At 42.4% G+C, this 18,538-nt stretch overlaps 1 long non-coding RNA gene across 3 annotated transcripts; it reads left to right on the plus strand.

Annotated features, from left to right (window-relative positions):
• The first annotated feature begins 4,650 nt into the window (after nt 1-4,650).
• LOC130183852 (uncharacterized) lies at nt 4,651-9,919 on the plus strand. 3 transcript variants are annotated; one of them, XR_008829889.1, is made up of 4 exons: nt 4,651-5,609; nt 6,401-6,568; nt 8,234-8,343; nt 8,478-9,919. It is a non-coding gene; the product is annotated as an uncharacterized LOC130183852 (long non-coding RNA). The 3 variants fall into 3 exon arrangements; XR_008829888.1 differs by lacking the exon at nt 4,651-5,609 and adding an exon at nt 5,885-6,024; XR_008829890.1 differs by lacking the exon at nt 4,651-5,609 and adding an exon at nt 5,885-5,999.
• Nucleotides 9,920-18,538: the final 8,619 nt, after the last annotated feature.

An 18,538-nucleotide genomic window follows, 5' to 3' on the forward strand; every position in this document is an offset into this window, starting at 1 on the left:
TCACTCAGTGTTTTTCAACTGACAGTGTTTCTGAAAAGAGAGAAACTACAAAGGACACGTGAATCCCCCTTTTTACATGTGAGACAAATGTTTTTGTCTCACATGGGGATTTTTCTGGGGTAAACTGAGCCGTCACTGTATCCTGGACAGATTCATTGTGCTCGCCCACAGAGTCAGCCTGAGGTTCTGTATGGACCGGCAGCATTTTGGACCTTTTATCTTAGGTTTTTTTTTTTTTGATCTCATGTATATTGAGCCTATTGTGTTCATGTTTGCCTCTCCGTAACTGAATCTGGAAGGTGAGATGGCTCCCGCCTTGAACTCTTTCGGCCCTCCCCCAGGCAGGTGGCCTTCACTCAGGTGAGTCATCAGCAGCCCCCTCATCCTCTAACACCCCTGTGACAGTGAGGACGTTAACTGGAACCAACCGGCTGTGATGAGTCAAGCTGCTGCCACACCATCGCACCTGCAGACGTCCTCCAGCTGTTTGTTTCTTCTGTTTTAATTTGCAGAAATAAGTTTAATGAAAACTTTACTCAAAATACTTCAGTTGTCACACACACAAAAACTGTCTTTTAAAAATCTATAATGTCTGTTCTTGAATTATGATGACAGAGTAAAGTTAAAAATCCAGCAGCTGATTCTTTGGTGCAGCGTTGGTTCACAAAAGTCAAACAGAGTTCATGAGTCTTTGTACTGAGAACAAGGAGCTCCCAGAGGATCAGGAGCAGGTTATTGTAGCTCACCTTTGATGGCTCTCTACAGGCAGGTGTTCACAATCACAGTTTAAACAGCGACTCTGTTTGAAGTGGCACGAGGGAGTGAATGAGGGTTTGATCTCTCTTGGCTCCACATGAAAATAGCTGCACCTGAGAGACCCGGCACTTGACCACAACCAACAGCTACACCTGCATCTGCCAGAATCTGCCCCCAGGAAACACCTCACTTCATCCTGTTTATTTTCCTTTATCAGATAAAGCTTCTTACTCCTATCTTTAACCCTCTGAGGTCCAAGGGTATTTTCTCCATTATTTCTTAAATTCACCTTTTAAAAGTTTACATATAACATAAGGCCCGAGTGTTTAAATCACAGTTTTCAGAACCATCTCAGCTCTTTCTATAATGACGCTACTTTGTGACTCTGCACTGTGCAACAAGATCATTTGGCCCAAATGCTGAAAATGCTGTTTTTGAAATTCTCCAAATCTCTAGTAATAACAAACCTCTACTGATGTGAAGTGAACTGTGTTAACTAAAGTCTTAGGTTCATAAAAAATTGAGCAATATATGATTGAAACAGTAGATAAATGTATAATAAATGCTTAAAATGACATTTTGTAATGTCAAAGTTTCATCTGTGAGTCAGCTCTAACCACATTTAACCACGCCTTCCAGCTCCTGTTTGACTCAGGTACAATCTAACAAGAATAGGAAACTGAAAGTGGAGAGTCCACAGATTTTAACAACATATACATCATAATACTAAGCTGTATTGTCACAAACATATTAACAGAAACATCTGTCGAACTCAAAAGGTTAAAGAAAACACCCCCCCCCCCCTCTGAGATACTTATGTTTTCTGTTTCTATCCTGGAAATCACAATGACACAAATGATTAACAGCTCAGTATTAGAGGAGGTCATTAGTTTCAGTGGTAGAATCAGGGTTTATGTGATTAGAGGGACCTTGTCTCTTTGAAGTGTGATATCAAACATCATGTTGACTGACCGCTGTTGAACTGTGGGAAACCCAGACTGAGATCCATGTTGCTTCAGGCAATTCAAGTGCGATGAAAGACGAGCAAACCTCTGCCACCGGCTACAAATGTTTAGCTAAAGCTGAAAACACAAGCAGCGGGTGAGTCATGACAAAGAGGACGAGCCGCTTCATGTTCCTGAACGTGGGAGGACCTGGTCTCTCAGTGAGGAAACTTTCCCTCAGGGCACATACTCTCTGTTTTGGTCAGTGTCAGAAACACAGAGTTAATCTTCATTGGGTTTTTACTGCAGAGGAAATACAACACCAAAGTTATAGTAAGTTACAAACACAGCTCACCTTCTACAGGAGCCAAACTGAACATTTAAACAAGATAATGAGTAAATACGGCTTGGTTACATTCAGATATGGAGTCAAACATCCCATACCGGCTGAGCTGAAGAAGCTGTTCCGTGGATGCAGACCCGGGGCTAAGCTAAAGGCTAGGAGATGGAGATATAAGCCTTTTCTACCATAGATCCTCATGGGAAATGTCAACTCCCTGGCTAACAAGTGTGATGAACTTGAGGCACCTGTGAAGAACCAGCAAGCATATCGTGAGTGTAGTCTCATGTGTTTCATGGAGACCTGGTTAAACGACAACACTCCTGACCGTTGTGTAGATTTACCCGGCTTCACTGCAGTACGAGCGGACAGAGACGCCAGAGCAAGTGGGAAGAATAAAGGTGGAGGGCTGGTTCTGCTTGTGAACAACAGATGGTGCAACCCCAGTCACATCACAGTGAAGGAGATACTGAACTGTTGGCAGTTGGTCTTAGACTGTACTATGTACCGAGGGAGTTCTCACACATTGTCGGCAAAGTTGTTTACATTCAACCACGAGCAGAGTCGCCTGTGACTTCCTCCATGAGACTGCTGCGAGAGTACAGACCCAGCACCCTGATGCTTTCATTGCAATATTGGCTCTTTTTCCTCAGGAGGCTCAGGTCCTTTGACTTCTGCAGTGAAATGCCTCACATGTTTTATCAGTCAGTGGTGGCCAGTGTACTCTTTAATGCTGCAGTCTGCTGGGGCAGCAGCATGTCAGACATGAGCACAAGGAGACTGGACAAGCTGGTCAAAAAGGCTGGGTCTGTGCTGCAGGAGTCTGGACTCACTCAGGACTGTTGAGGAGAGACGCATGCAATGTAAGATAGAGGCCATCTTGGACAATACCAACCATCCTCTCCACAATGTTCTGGCAGGACAGAGAAGCAGCTGCAGCTGCAGCAAACGTCTCATCTCACTGCAGAACAGAGAGGTTCAGGAGATCCTTTGTTCCCGCTGCCAGCAGGCTATACAACACCTCAGCCAAAGGAAGTGGACTAATCTAATTATTACTGTTTATTAATTATTAACTGTTTATCATTAACAGTCATCATCAACAATGAGCTAATGAACGCATGAATTTCCCCTAGGGGATGAATAGAGTATCCATCTATCTATCTATCTATCTATCTCTAGAGCTAAATGCTAACTTTAGCATGCTAATGTTTCCTCTTTTTTTAATATAATTTTGACAGACTTATTCATCTTCCAAACAGATTGGTTACAAACTGTTTTCTTAACCAAGCACAACACTAAGAGACAAAAGAAACAAACAAACAAACAAACAAGTCAAGTGACCACAGCCTCATTCACAATTTGTAAAAAATAAATGAATAAATAAATAAAATAAAGCAGCAAACAAAAAATAAATTAATTAATAAATAAAACAGAAAATAACCCTGAATAGCCTGGGCATGCTAACATTTCCTGAACCAACAGTTCCTGAAACATTCCACTCAAAACCAAAAATGTCACCTTCATGGTGGCGCTACAGGGAAAGTCAGGGGATCATCACAGTCAGTAGGGTTCATTCTCTGGGGACCGTGAATATCTGTTCAAAATCTTGAATGGCAGTCTATGTAGTAGTAGTTGAGATATTTAAGTCTGGCCCATAGTGGTGAACTGAGTGACAGACCATGCTGCTAGCAAGGCTAAAGGCTGCTAAAGTAAATGTAGCACTATGTGGCAGGAAACCAAAGAGACAGAGTCAGTTTGTAAAGTATAATCACAGATGTTTCTGTACATGTTACAAACTGGAGAAAAGGGATGTTAAAAAACAGTCGTACAACAGCAGCAGCAGGACTGTTGCTATATGAGCTGTAGTCACACAATGAACCTTCACTTATTCTAACTTTCCCCTGGAGACCCACATCCACCCAGGGTCACTGGAACTCATCTGGGGGGGGGGCGGAGGAGGAGGAGGAGGAGGTGCCAGCGGTATGTGGGTGATGCAGACAAACTTTCCAGAAGCACAAACTTTCCCGGCATGTTCTGAGTCAGTCAAGCAGCCAAAGCCATCCAGTCCCAACAGGCCTATCAGAGTCTGAGATCTGGCTTTACAGATCCTGCTGCAGCGGCGGGGGGGGGGCACAATGACCCATATAAACCTGCTGTGTAGACGAGCTGTTTCCATTATAGTCCAGGTAAGCTATGAAAGGCAGCAGCTTAATGTCAGTGCTACTCAACACTAATAATTGGGGGTTCAGGGTTATTGTTGATTAGACATCTACGGTTCATTGCGCCAGAAGCTCCTGAACCACCAGCAGAGACCCGCACTGAGATAAGAGCCTCGTGTTTGTGTTGGAGAGGTTTGAGACAGGACAACAGCTCAGTAACACCCGGATCAGCAGCTGACAATGTGTCAGAGTCTTATCAGCTGGATAGACTCAATGGTCACTACACAAAAAGAGACTTCAGGGCATTGATGGTGTGTCTCCCTTTGTCCCTCCAACAGACTGAATCTTCAGCATCACCAACACAATCTCCTGTCTGTGTGTTTTCAGATGTTCAGATACCTGATTAAGTCTACCACTGCTCCAGAGGACGCTGCGCCAAAACCCTAAGAACCCGCAAATATCCTTTTTAGGTTCTTACAAGAATCTGGATCATATCTGGAGATCGGAGAATGTCCAGTCCAGATTTCAACATATATGGGGTCATTGATTGAAATATCTGGGCAACTACATCTCTGGGTTCTGGGGTATTTTACACAGTGATGGTTTCTTCCTTCAAAGACAAATTTCTTTAGTAGATTATAACAATTTCAGTGTTATCTGAGTTTGACTGATGCTGAATTCTCAGGGGGTTTTACTCATTTTGCTATATCCATTTCTACAGGAGTCTATAGCTATGCTAGAAGCTAGCTGTGACGGTCACTGTAAAGAAAATAAAACTGGAGAAAGAAGAAAAAGGAGACTGTGCTTAATTTATGCTATTTATTTAGTTCTGGAAGTTTACACTCCATCAATTCCAGCTAAAGTTACATACAACGACGTTAGCAAAATTCATTGATTATCAAAAGGGATATCTTGTAAAAGTAAAGTACATTAACAATAAAGCATAAATGTAACCACTGTGTCGTTGCTAGCGGCTAGCAGCTAGCTAAGTACACGGGTAGCTTGTCCACGATTTACTCCCCCGACTGACCTCCTCTCTTATTACTCCCCCGTCTCTCTTATTACTCCCCCGTCTCTCGTATTACTCCCCCGTCTCTCTTATTACTCCCCCGTCTCTCGTATTACTCCCCCGTCGCTTCGACACCAAGTGAGGGAGCGCAGAGCCGGTGAACTGACAACAGCTCCAACAGTTTAACATTTACGTGATACAGTTAACTCCATAACAAAAGGAGCTAGCACTCATGGCTAACCTCACAACAGTGTGGAAGATGGGCGCGGTAAACGGTCAAAACATCACCTGAGAACAGAAAACCATATCGTACCGTAAAGTGCAGTTTGTGGGGAAGCTAATTAGCTAATTATCCGAGCAAACGTTTACAGCAGCTCACCACTGGTCTGACTGAACAACAGGTAAGTTAGACCTCTGAGCGGCTTTTTTCTATTCTTAAACATAATTAAAGGCTAATTTAAGAAACTGATTGATAAAAATACAACTGGAATTTACTTTGTCAATGCTCACGTGGAGCTGGGGTCCACAGTCTCATGAGGGGTAGGGGGGCGTCTGGTAAATCACACACTATCTTAAGATCTTAATCACGATCCGCATACTTTTCCGCTCTGATTTTATTGTGAAAGTCCCGACCGGAAGTTGTGATTCGTATCTTTCCGCCATTTTGAAGCTTTTATCTGATGTTTGTCGCCGCTGTTCTTCACCCACAGTGGTGTCTTCTGTTTACAAACTGTCACAACAAATCACAGTTTAGCTTTAGTTTAGCTTAGTTCACGCGGGGTATTTGTTAGGTCAGCGCTGTTATTTATTCATGAGGTGATATATGGAAGTGTTTTACGTTGAAAGTTCAGTCTCTGCTGACTAGCTCTTCCTGCCTCTGGCCCTTTCTCCCTGCAGTCAGGTGTCAGGTCCCTCAGGTGGACTGCAACTCCACCAGCTGATCAGCTGACAGACATTAAAAATAGAATTTACTGTTAGCATTAGCTTACAGTAGCTAGCTACAGCTGAATCTGCTAACAAGCTGCTGGCATCAGAAACATCAGAATCATCAGTTATAAATTAACTGCTGCCTTTGTTTCTGTGTGAAATCAAAGTCCTAGAATGAGTGTGTGTGTGTGTGTGTCTGCGTGCGTGCGTGCATGTGTGTTAGTTATGTCTTATTTCTGTCTAAAATATTCCATTTCCTTTACAGCGCTCTGATCAACCATTTCATGCCCGGACAGTTTAATCAGAAGAGGAACCTGGAGGCAGGTGCAGCGTCTCATTCCAGGTGAGATGAGGATTCACTGAAGCAGGAGAGAGGAGAACAGTCCCATTAATAATTAAAGACCATCCAAGAGAGGAGCAGGAGAAGCAGGAGGTGGGTAATGACTCATTGTAAATGTGCACATGTGTCAAAACATCAGATGAAATATAGCCAGACACATTTTATCTTAAAGTCACAGAGAGAGAAGCTGTTTCATATTAAACTAACATTTATGTAGAGAAGAAGAAACCTTAGATCAGGAGGACTCTGGAATTCATGAAGCACAGTGGCTCATGTTTCTGGAGCAGATGGATGGAGATATCATCACTGTTGTTTCTGAATAAGGTCAAGTTTCACCTTTACCTGGGTTTATGAGTCTGCAGTGGATATTAAAGGACAATAAAACTACACTACAGACTCTTTGTTTCCAAACCCTCACTTCACTGCTGTCAGCGCCTGAGAGTCAAACACCCTCAGCAGTGTTACCTCCATATAAGGCTGCTGTACAAGCGTCATTGCATAACACAGCTAACCCCAGAATTACCCAACACCTGCACCAACAGTCAGAGAAGAAGAAGAAGAAGAAACAGTTTGTTTTTCTCAATGAGTAAAAATGCGTCTTCCTCGGCGCTCGTGTCCACAGAGATGATGTCACTGCGCTGAGCTGTGCCAGTCTGAGTCATCACCAACAACATGGAGACAAACCGTGTTCACTTTGATCTGTGGACACGGAAACCTCTTCAGTTTCTTTCTCTCACCAGACAAAATGAGTCGTCGTGATGAGAATTAAAACTTATTATTATTTTACAACATTTTTAATAAGAATGGTTAAAGTAAGAAACTGTTTCCATGTTTCACAGGTTAGAAAAACAGACGTGAGAAAAATGCTGGAAACTATTTTTGGTTGTAAAGTCGTCCAAGTGCTATAAAAAAAAGTGTTTCATGACACATGGGCAGTAACAGAGTGTTACCATGACTACACAGATACAGTCAGTTTAACGTGTGAACACTCACAGCTCAAACATCTGGATTCAGTTTTGGCTCAATTTTCTCAATTGGTCTTATCCTGCAAATACAGTCATATTTTATATATTTTATTTTCAGTCATATTTTAGTATTATTGTCTTCAGCATTGTTTCATCTGTTGTCTGATTCAATTGGTTTTGTTTACAGCATGTTGTGTTGTGTTGTTCAGATCCGTCGACTCTCACCTGGTTAAATGAAGGTTGAAAAAATGGAAAAAAATGAATCCAAACTACATATTTAATAAATACTCTTATGTTTCATTGATTGTTATTGTTGAATAAATTCATACAAAATATTTAGAATAGATGACAGTAAAATACTCACAGCTTTTTTAGAGACAGGTTGACGTGTCTCTATTTATTTAGTTTTTACCTTTTATCACTAAATACAAAAGAAACATAAGATTCCAAATTTCTTAATATTGTATTCACACAATTTACCAGACATTAATTTTACAGTTTCACAGGCTTCAAAACAGTTTCCTATCAGACAGACATTATTTTTAGACTGTTGTCCCACAGTGAGACAGACGTGAATCCTGTTATCACAGTGTCTTTAAACTACTTTTGGAATAATTTTACAGGATAAGAAGATTAGCAGATGATCCCATTTAATCCTGTGTTTACCAAACATCTGCTCTCTCTCCTCCTGAGCTGCACAACACTATACAAACTGCACTGTCACTCATTCATCATCATTCAACAGACAGGTTTTCATGCTCTCACTCTCTCTTTGTGTTTCTGTTTCCTTCAGATACGGCGACCTCCCTCTCTCCTTCAGATGAAGGAGAGAGGGAGGTCTCTAAGGACGAATCATGATCCTTCGGCCTGAACTTAATGGGATCACACACAAAACACCTTAAGGTAAGAATTTCCTCAAAGTCTGAGTTATGATTCCTTAAAATAAAAACTGTTGCACAAACCATCCTCAAGTCTTCCCCATAAGGTTTCCTTAAAATGTTCACTTCAGTATTGAAGGTTTTCTCCTTATCTTCCAGTCCAGCATCACCACACTTAAAAGCTGATGTGGACCGAGGACAGAGGACGCTGCCACAGAGACACTGGCTCAGGTTCTGAGGTATCGGGTCTTTGATCGTCTTCAGACTGAGACCTCAGCTGTTCCTGTGGTTCCAGATCTGAGGAGAAGCTCCATTAACAGCAGCAGCTGCCAGTGTGTGTGGAGGGGAGAATGTCTCTTACTGTGTTACATTATTTCTTTTGTTATTCTTTCATTAATATAATTTGTGTTTGTTCTGCTAATCTAAATTATGTTGTAATTTCACTGATGACATCATCTTAATCAGCTGTTGCTGTGTCTCATGTTTGATTTTCAGTGTCTTCTGTAACTTTTGTAAATGTGACCAGAAGAACCTGAACCTTGTAGTTTCCATGTTTAACACACCAACAGTGACATGTTTAATAAAGCACCAGCACAGTGACTACCTGCCCCCCCCCCCCCCCCCCCCCCCCAGAGCAGGCTCCACCCTCCTGACTCCATGACAGTCTTGAACCTCGACCACAGACTTTCACCAGATGCCTCATGGAAAACTCAGAGAGGAAGCTGAGCTCTGTGGTCGAGGCAGATGATTGGATAAACACACGGTGAAGCCTCAGAACGGCTCACTCAGTTCCCGTGGTGATCTGACGGGGGGGGGGGGGGTCTGAAAAGCACATACTGTTCCTGAGTTTAACAGAAGACTGAAGAGCAGCAGCAGCAACATCCTCCATCAGTTTGCCTAACATCCCCCCCCCCCATTTCAGTCCTCAGAGAGAAGGTGAGAACGTCACCACCTTTAACCTGAGTGCCCCCCCCCCACACACACACACATATACAAACACACACATTACAGAATAAACAGCTGAAAACGTGACAATACATTTCCTTCCAATAAATCTGATCATGACCTGATGGACAAAGTTAGAGAAGCAGAAGAAGAAGAAGCAGGAGAAGAAGAAGCAGGTCTGTTATTAGACTTTATCTCAGCAGACAGACTCACTGTGTTTTTGTGGAAGTAATTTAGAAAAATTCAGTGAGGAAACTTTCCGTTTTTTAATTATTAGTTAACCCTGACCCTCAAACTGGATTTTCAGCAGTCTGGACTGAAATTCTTCTTTTGTCTCCGTCACATTAAAATAAACTTATCAGTTTTCCTCTATCAGTTCCTCATCATCTCTTCTTCTTCTGTCACTCTGTTGAGCTCATTTGCATGTGATTATCCTCCGTCTGTGAGACGATGTGGAATTATTTACACCGTGAAAAGGAAGAGAAAGAATCTGTCTTCCATGAGGGGGAGGAGTTTGAAATGCAAATCATAAAAGTAATTACTACTGTTGGGGGGGGGGGGGGGGGGGGCACAGCAACAACTCAGCCCTCTATGCATTGCTAATAGCATCATCCAGAATAAATATGATGGAACGTTATTTTTATTTATCCACAAAATCTGTTTTTTCCTTTGTCTTTTTTGCTTCTCCCTCAGAAATAAACTGTTTACTGAAAGAGGAAAGTTCATTAACTCGTCATTAGTCTGAGTGTGTTTTAATAGACTAGTGTGAGAATTCACACACACACACACACACAAACACACACACACACACACACACACACACAAAAACACACACACACACACACACACAGATGTCACATCACTGGAATCACAAATAAATCAAAATGAAACCAACGTGTGTGTCAGTGTTTGTGTGACACACTCACTCAGGGTTAAACCCTTGGGGGGGGGGGGGGTCAGAGGTCAGACTGAGACGTGACGCCTGCAGCCACTTCTGGTGCTGCTCCTGCTGTCCTGCCACAGCTTACACATATATACATATATACATATACACATATATGCATATACACATATATGCATATACACATTTACACAAAAATACATATACACATAAATACATATACACATGTACACATATACATACACACATATGCATATACACATATATACATATACACATATATACATATATACATGTACACATATACATACACACATATGCATATACACATATATACATATATACATGTACACATATACATACACACATATACATATACACATATATACATATATACATGTACACATATACATACACACATATGCATATACACATATATACATATACACATATATACATATACACATTTACACATATATGCATATACACATATACATAAATATACATATACACATATACATATACATAAATAAACATATATACATATATACATATACACATATACATAAATATACATATACACATAAAAAATATTAGTAACTGATGATGAAAAAAAAGAAAATGGGTGAAAATGAACTGAAACAACAACTGGTTCAGTCCAGTCCAGGTGGTTCTTGTCAGTATCTGAACTGGTTTCTGTTGGATGGGTCACAGCAGAGATGGAAGCAGAGACATGAGTCTCTCAACAATCCTTCTTCTCTCTCCTCCATCACTGACCCACAGGACTCTCCTCTTTCTTGGAGCCTGTTTCCATGAACATCCTGGTCCAGGTCAAATCCCTGAGTCTAAAACCTGGACCCAGTGAAGACCTGGCTCTCCTCCTGTCAGATGATGAAGGAGTCCAGGTACCAGAGTCTGAGGATGAGGTCACAGTTTGTTTCTGTAGGAAAATATCCACCACCACAGAACAAGTCAGAGAGCTGAGACTGAACTGAACTGTTTCTATTTTTACACCAGGAAATGACATCACTTCATTTTATTGGCTGCACTGAGTAAATCAACAACAACCATAATAGATTTATCACAGATCTATAATCTATAATCAAAGCTGTAAAACATCAAAGACAAATTTGATGTTAGTTACTCACACACACACACACACACACACACACACACACACAAACACACTGGGAGGTTGTAAATCCTCAGGCTGCAGTGTCAGTGTTGATGCAGCAGGAAATAAAAAGGTGGTTCGTCCCAGTTCTGACCATCGTAAACAAACAGTCTGTGTCATTGTACAGAGTAACAGTGAAACCTGTTGGTTTCAGTCTAACATGTCAGGTAAACTGAGTGAGTTTGGTGCTTCACTACTGAACGTAGGTGTAATGTTTTAAAGTGTTCAGACCAACTGAGCGTCTCTCAGGTGGAAAATCATCCAGCTGAGAGTTTGGAGGAATGTGGAGTTCAGTCCAACTGAGCTGAAGGTGACGTGTCGTCTCTGCAGACGGAGGCTGAAGCTGCATCAGTGTTGACTGAACTGTCTGATGGTGAAAACACCTGTTGAACTGAACTGAGACCAGCTGTGTGTCAAACAGGAGATCCATCCACTTTCACTGGTTACTGTCATAGTTATTTGACTTCAAATATAAAACTAATTTAATATATTTAGATTGTTTTAATCTGGTTTTCATTCATTTTCCTGCTCCATATAAAACCAACCATGAAATAATGTTTCTCTTCATGGTTTAATAAAGGTTCGAAACAACAGAAGAATTTATGAATGTCATGATCCTATAATTTCCAAAAGCTGAAGATGAATTATGATCTGCAGATTCATGATGAACTACATGAATTACTGAAGAAGACGTGAGCACTTAGGAAGCTGGAGACCAAAACTAATGTGAGAAAAACAGAAGTTAATGAACAAATATATTTATCAAAAGCCTCTCTCTCAGACTTCTCTCAGAAGATTATATTTTGGTAAAAACATTCTCACTGCAGCTTCCTTTAATCAGTGCATCAGTCCTCATGCTGCTGAACAGTGAAGTGTGTGAGAAGTAGAAAGGTCAATAAAGGCCGTGGATTAACGTACCTACGGCAGGTACAGCGGAGCTGACGGGCCTGGACCTGCTCAGGTGAACCTGGTGTCAGACGTGGAAGCTGAAAGCTGATCCTCAGAGAGGAGTGTCTGCTTCAGTGTTTCATACAGGACAGGACGTCCTGAGCTCTGACGGGTCTGTGGGAACAGCCTCACCCCCAGCGGAGAGCGTCACCTGAGAGGCAACCACTTAAAGCTCAGATCAGGTATCAGGATCAGGTCCCCCCTTGTTAAAGAAGCCCTGGGGACAGTGGTGGACACAATGACTGAGGGAGACCAGTGCAGTTCAATGAAATTCATGAGGCCAAGAGAGAGAACAGTACGAGTTCAGGTGCTGAGCAACATGGCCGCCTCCCTTTATGATTCACACACACACACACAAACACACACACACACACACACACACACACACACGGGGAGAATGTGAAAACTGTTACACATCATGATCATGGAGGGATCACTGGATCACTAATGATGCACAAAACAACCACAAAGATACAAATCTATCACATAAATCACATGTTCGTATTCAAGTAGCTTGTAAAATAGTTTTCAGTCAGTAAATAGATTTCTCTAATCCAACCTGATGTGCTGAATGTAACTGTGTTGAACGGACGCAGATCAGCAGCAGCGACAGTCGAGATGTGAAGACACTGACCGTAACCTCCGACTCGATTAAACTAAAGCTAAAGAGCTAAATTAAATTTTTACATTTATTTCATTTTGAGGATGAACTGAAAATGAGCTCATGTTCAGTAAATATGCATCTAAACCTGTTGGACAGCGAAGCTACAAATCAGACATGGAGCTTCATTAACCAGGAGACTCTGCAGCATCATTTCTCCTACAGAAACAGTGACACCACACTCTCCACCACAGGCCCACAGCCATGGATAAACTGGTTTCCAGCATGAACTCGTTCTGGATCAACAGAAAGATTCCTGCTTGTTCCTGTTAATGGGCCTGAGGGAGAGCAGAGGGGAACATGGAAAACCAGCCTGTTAATTCATCTATGAGCTTCTCTGTGACAAAAGAGGCTGAAAATAAAACCCACTGGCTTCTTCTCTGGTTTCACTCTGCAGTAAAGCCAATGACTGAATGAAGCACATTCCTCACACAGAGGTGTAAACATGTTGGTTAAACCAGGACTGTATCATTGGTGAAATGAATGGCTGCTAACTGTAGCTAAGCTACACACCTTGAAGACAGAGAGAGAGGAAGTGTCTCTCTTTTTATCTAAAACCAAAAACACCAGAGTTTAAAGTGTGAAGAACATTTGTATCACTCTAATGTTAAACATTAGCATGTCCAGCTAACTAGCTTAGTATCAATTTACTGTCACGTCCAAGACTGAGAAAAATGTAATTAACTCACTAAAATACTGTGTTGTGTAACAAAAACAGACTCTTTTCACAAGTATTTTCTGACCACGTGGAGGCTAGAAGCTATCCGGCTAACGTTAGCAAGTTGAGCATATATTGGATTTTGGCAGGTTTACACTTCTGAAACCTCGGAAATTTTAGCCAACATTAGCCAATAGACAATTACATTCACTGAACATATCAGTCAGTCCTCGCTCTAAAAGCATTTTCTATTTTAATGTTAAACATACAAAACACTGTTTTGAAACAGCTTGTGAGCTAATTAGCCAAACAAACAGTTACAATAGAACAGTTATAATATGAACTATTCTACACAGGTTCAGGTGATAATTCTCTGTAGGTTCACATTTCACTCTGTCATTTGATATATTATTATAGAATTTTGATTATATTAAGCATTAATGGAAATGTGTGTCTGTTGTTCTGTCTCTTCATCAGATCTAAAGGTCGACTGAGGTCAGCTGAGGGTCTGGATCATTGAAGTCAACCAGGTTAGAAACAGTTTCCACAGTTTACACAGAAACAAGCTCTGGATGTTTCCTAAATAACATGCACAGGTGAGAGGGAACAGCTGATCCTTTTGTCACCTTGAAGTGGAGCTTTAATGACAGATGATTTATCTTTGTAACATGGAGGAAGGACTCTGATGTAACTCTGATGCATCATCAAACAATGTGATCCAGATTGGATGAACTGATCTTTAATCACATGTCTGTTGTAAGAAGACGATAAAGATGCCGTCAGCTGTCAGCTGTTTGTTGACAGTGAAAACCTGTTTGTTGACCTCAGTGTTCTCCTGGTGTTCTTCATGATGTCTGAGACTCCGGCCCGAGGCTGAAGGGATTTGGTATGATCCATGTGTCGGTCTACAGGGTCTGAATCCAGAACTAATCCTCCAACATCAACATTTTCTAATTCCACTTTATAAATGGTGATTTCTGTTTTTCTTTGTTGTATGTGAAAGTAAACAGATTATTCTTTGGGTTTTGGACCAAACGAAAAATTGGAAGACATCAGTGATTTTAAACATCAGATTATCAGCAGATCAATTGATATTGAAAATAATAGTTGCTGGCAATCACTTATTCTTGTACAGTAAGAAAAATAATTTCCACAGCCTGCAGTTTTGCATAATAAACACAAAGCCTTCATTTGGTTTCATTGTCCAATCACTGCTTTTCATTATGTTTCACTGTGTTTGCTGTCAATCACAAAACAAAGACGTCGCTGCAGGAAACTGTGTGAGCTGAACACAAGTTCATTTCAGGCTCAGTTTTTTTAAAAACACTATTAATATAAAGAAAAGCCTGATGGTTGTGTGTGACCTGTATTACTGATAGGTGTGTAAACAATCAATAAGTGAAGAAGAAACGACGAAGACAGGTCCTGACAGCTCAGTAAAACAAAGCTGCATGTTCCTGTTCTCCACAGACTCGTCTTCTCTCTCCTGTTCAACCTCAGATCAATACATGATTGATTTTTCTGTGACAAGGTGGAGAGTAGGTTTAAAGAATCATGTCCTCAGAGCTCAGAGCTGAAAGCAGCAGCAATGGAAAAGGCTGGAGGTTGTCGTCCCGCTGGGACTGAAGTCCGTCTGCACCAAGACGAGCCGGTTAGAAAACAGCTGCCGTGACCCAGTTCTCTGTTGCTGTGGAGCTGGTTTTATCTTCATGATACACAAACAGACTGAACCTGATGGAGATGAAACAATCAAACTTAGTCCTAACTCACACTGCAGTTTGTTTCATTTTCTGATTTACACTCCAACGAGGAAATGAAAGTGAGAGGAAACCTGAATTCAGAGAAACAAGGTGAGCTCCACTGAAGCAGGTGAGTCTCAGGGCATCTTCACACCTGTGGGTTTGTTCTGGTCCAGTTCAGGTGATGATGTAGTAAACTTGTAGGTTTGATTTGTTTTCACACAGACAAAAATTGAAATGAACCAAAATACATCTTTACAAACCAGGTGAGAACGTTCTCTCCTCTGAATACCATCAAGCTCAAACCTGTGAGTTCACCTGCTGGTGGGACGGATCCAATTCTGAACTGCTCCAGAGTTTGTCTGGGACCAGACCGAGACCGCCTCCTTGAGACCGCCTCTTTGAGACCGCCTCCTTGAGACCGCCTCCTTGAGACCGCCTCATTGAGACCGCCTCTTTGAGACCGCCTCTTTGAGACCGCCTCATTGAGACCGCCTCCTCGAGACCGCCTCCTCGAGACCGCCTCCTCGAGACCGCCTCATTGAGACCGCCTCATTGAGACCGCCTCATTGAGACCGCCTCTTTGAGACCGCCTCTTTGAGACCGCCTCTTTGAGACCGCCTCATTGAGACCGCCTCTTTGAGACCGCCTCCTCGAGACCGCCTCCTTGAGACCGCCTCCTTGAGACCGCCTCTTTGAGACCGCCTCTTTGAGACCGCCTCATTGAGACCGCCTCCTCGAGACCGCCTCCTCGAGACCGCCTCATTGAGACCGCCTCTTCGAGACCGCCTCCTCGAGACCGCCTCCTCGAGACCGCCTCCTCGAGACCGCCTCCTTCGAGACCGCCTCCTCGAGACCGCCTCATCGAGACCGCCTCTTCGAGACCGCCTCCTCGAGACCGCCTCCTCGAGACCGCCTCCTCGAGACCGCCTCCTCGAGACCGCCTCCTCGAGACCGCCTCCTCGAGACCGCCTCCTCGAGACCGCCTCCTCGAGACCGCCTCATCGAGACCGCCTCCTCGAGACCGCCTCTTCGAGACCGCCTCATTGAGACCGCCTCATTGAGACCGCCTCTTTGAGACCGCCTCTTTGATTACACTGTGATTAACTTGCTCGTTAGCAACATGAGTCTGTTGTGATTCTTCCCGCTCATCGGACTGTCATCAGCTCACACACACCTGTCGATCACATTAACCTCAACACAGTCTGATTACAAGATTTAACATGTTTCAGATCAGTTCACCTCAGATGTCCTCCGTCCTTCAGAGACTCAGAGGAGAAAGAGACAGACTGTGTCTTAGTGAGTCTCAGACTGGCAGCAGAAGTTTTCTCATGTATTTCAATAAGAGTCGTCTGTTGAGAACCAGAGAAACTCCTTCATCCATTCATCCTCTCATCATAGACTGTATATACACCTCTGAATCACTGAGACAGTAACATGAGGGGAAAACTCAGATCAGCTGTTTGATAGATAGATAGATAGATAGATAGATAGATAGATAGATAGATAGATAGATAGATAGATAGATAGATAGATAGATAGATAGATAGATAGATAGATAGATAGATAGATAGATAGATAGATATTTGTCCAGCAGGTCATTGGTAATAATAATAATAATAGTTAATAATAATATAATAATACCCCCCCTCCATTCACTGGAGACACAGTGTGGAAACAAACAAGGAGAGTGAAAGGTGACTACTTCCTGTTCCTGTACTTCCTGTCAGTATAATCCCTCAACCAGGTCTTTTGTTGTGAAAGGCTGAGCTGACTGCAGGGTGTGGTGCTGTTACTGGACTGGACTGGACTAGACCTACTGGACTGTACTGTACTGGACTAGACTGGACTGGACTGGACTGGACTAGACTGGACTAGACTGGACTGGACTAGACTGGACTGGACTGGACTAGATTGGACTGGACTGGACTGGACTAGACTGGACTGGACTGGACTGGACTAGACTGGACTAGACTGGACTAGACTGGACTGGACTGGACTAGACTGGACTGGACTGGACTGGACTGGACTAGACTGGACTGGACTGGACTAGACTGGACTGGACTGGACTGGACTGGACTGGACTAGACTGGACTGGACTAGACTAGACTGGACTGGACTAGACTGGACTGGACTGGACTGGACTGGACTAGACTGGACTGGACTAGACTAGACTAGACTGGACTGGACTGGACTGGACTGGACTAGACTGGAATGAAAATAATTTTCTTAAAAACAAACTCCAACAAAAGTGAATGACACATCAGGAGTATTTTCAGCACTGGGTGAATACACATGAAGTGCTCTACATCAGCAGGATGGTTTGAGAGTATTGACTCGTAATGATCTGCGACTGTTAATGAAGAACATCACTAAGTTTGTTTTGAATAGTTTCTGGACAAAGATGCAGCTTCATGTCACAGAGGAACAAACTGCATCTTTAACACAGACAGAAAAACACTTTCTATAGTTTCATGAACAGGAAAAAACTGAATATCAGACTCATCATTTAAATGTAGTGAGTGACGCTTCATGTGTTTACACAGATTCAGATTGATTCATAAAATGTTTATAATGTAGAGAGTCAAAGACATGTAGAGTCTCTGAACAGAAATGATCATACAGTCAAATAAGATACACAGTAAATAAAATACATAAATAAAACAGTAAATACAGAATATAGTCAGTAAATATTGATTGATGCCTTTTAAATATAATGGAGGTTTTTTAGCTTTGTCCTCGGGACTCAATCTCTCCCCCCCCCCCCCCCCGGCCTCCTCACAGTTTGAGATGTGGCTGACGTCGAGCAGCAGCGAAGCCTCGGGGAGCTTGTACATGCAGGTTATATCAGGTCAGGATCGGAGCTGGATTCCCTGCAGCTGAGTCGGTTTCCTGCCTCTTTTCATTCCAGCTGTCTGTCAGGGACCCGGTCTGTTGGAAGTGGTTCAGCCCCAGGTAGCAGTGGATGAGGAATCCATATTTCCAGCTAAAGAGGGAAATCTGCCTGTTCAGTTCAACAACCTGACCATCAGTGGTAAAACAGACGAGTACGGCTCAGAGACTAAAGCTGTTTGCTTTGTTCCTTTGTGCAGGAAAACCTTTTTATCTCAACAAAAAATGTATACAAATCTGTAGATTTTACAGCAGTTGAGCTGAAATGAATTTTGAATGTAAAGTGGAACAAATGGTTCATG

The sequence above is a fragment of the Seriola aureovittata genome, chromosome 16 (assembly GCF_021018895.1).
Source record: "Seriola aureovittata isolate HTS-2021-v1 ecotype China chromosome 16, ASM2101889v1, whole genome shotgun sequence".
NCBI classification, from domain to species: Eukaryota; Metazoa; Chordata; class Actinopteri; order Carangiformes; family Carangidae; genus Seriola; species Seriola aureovittata.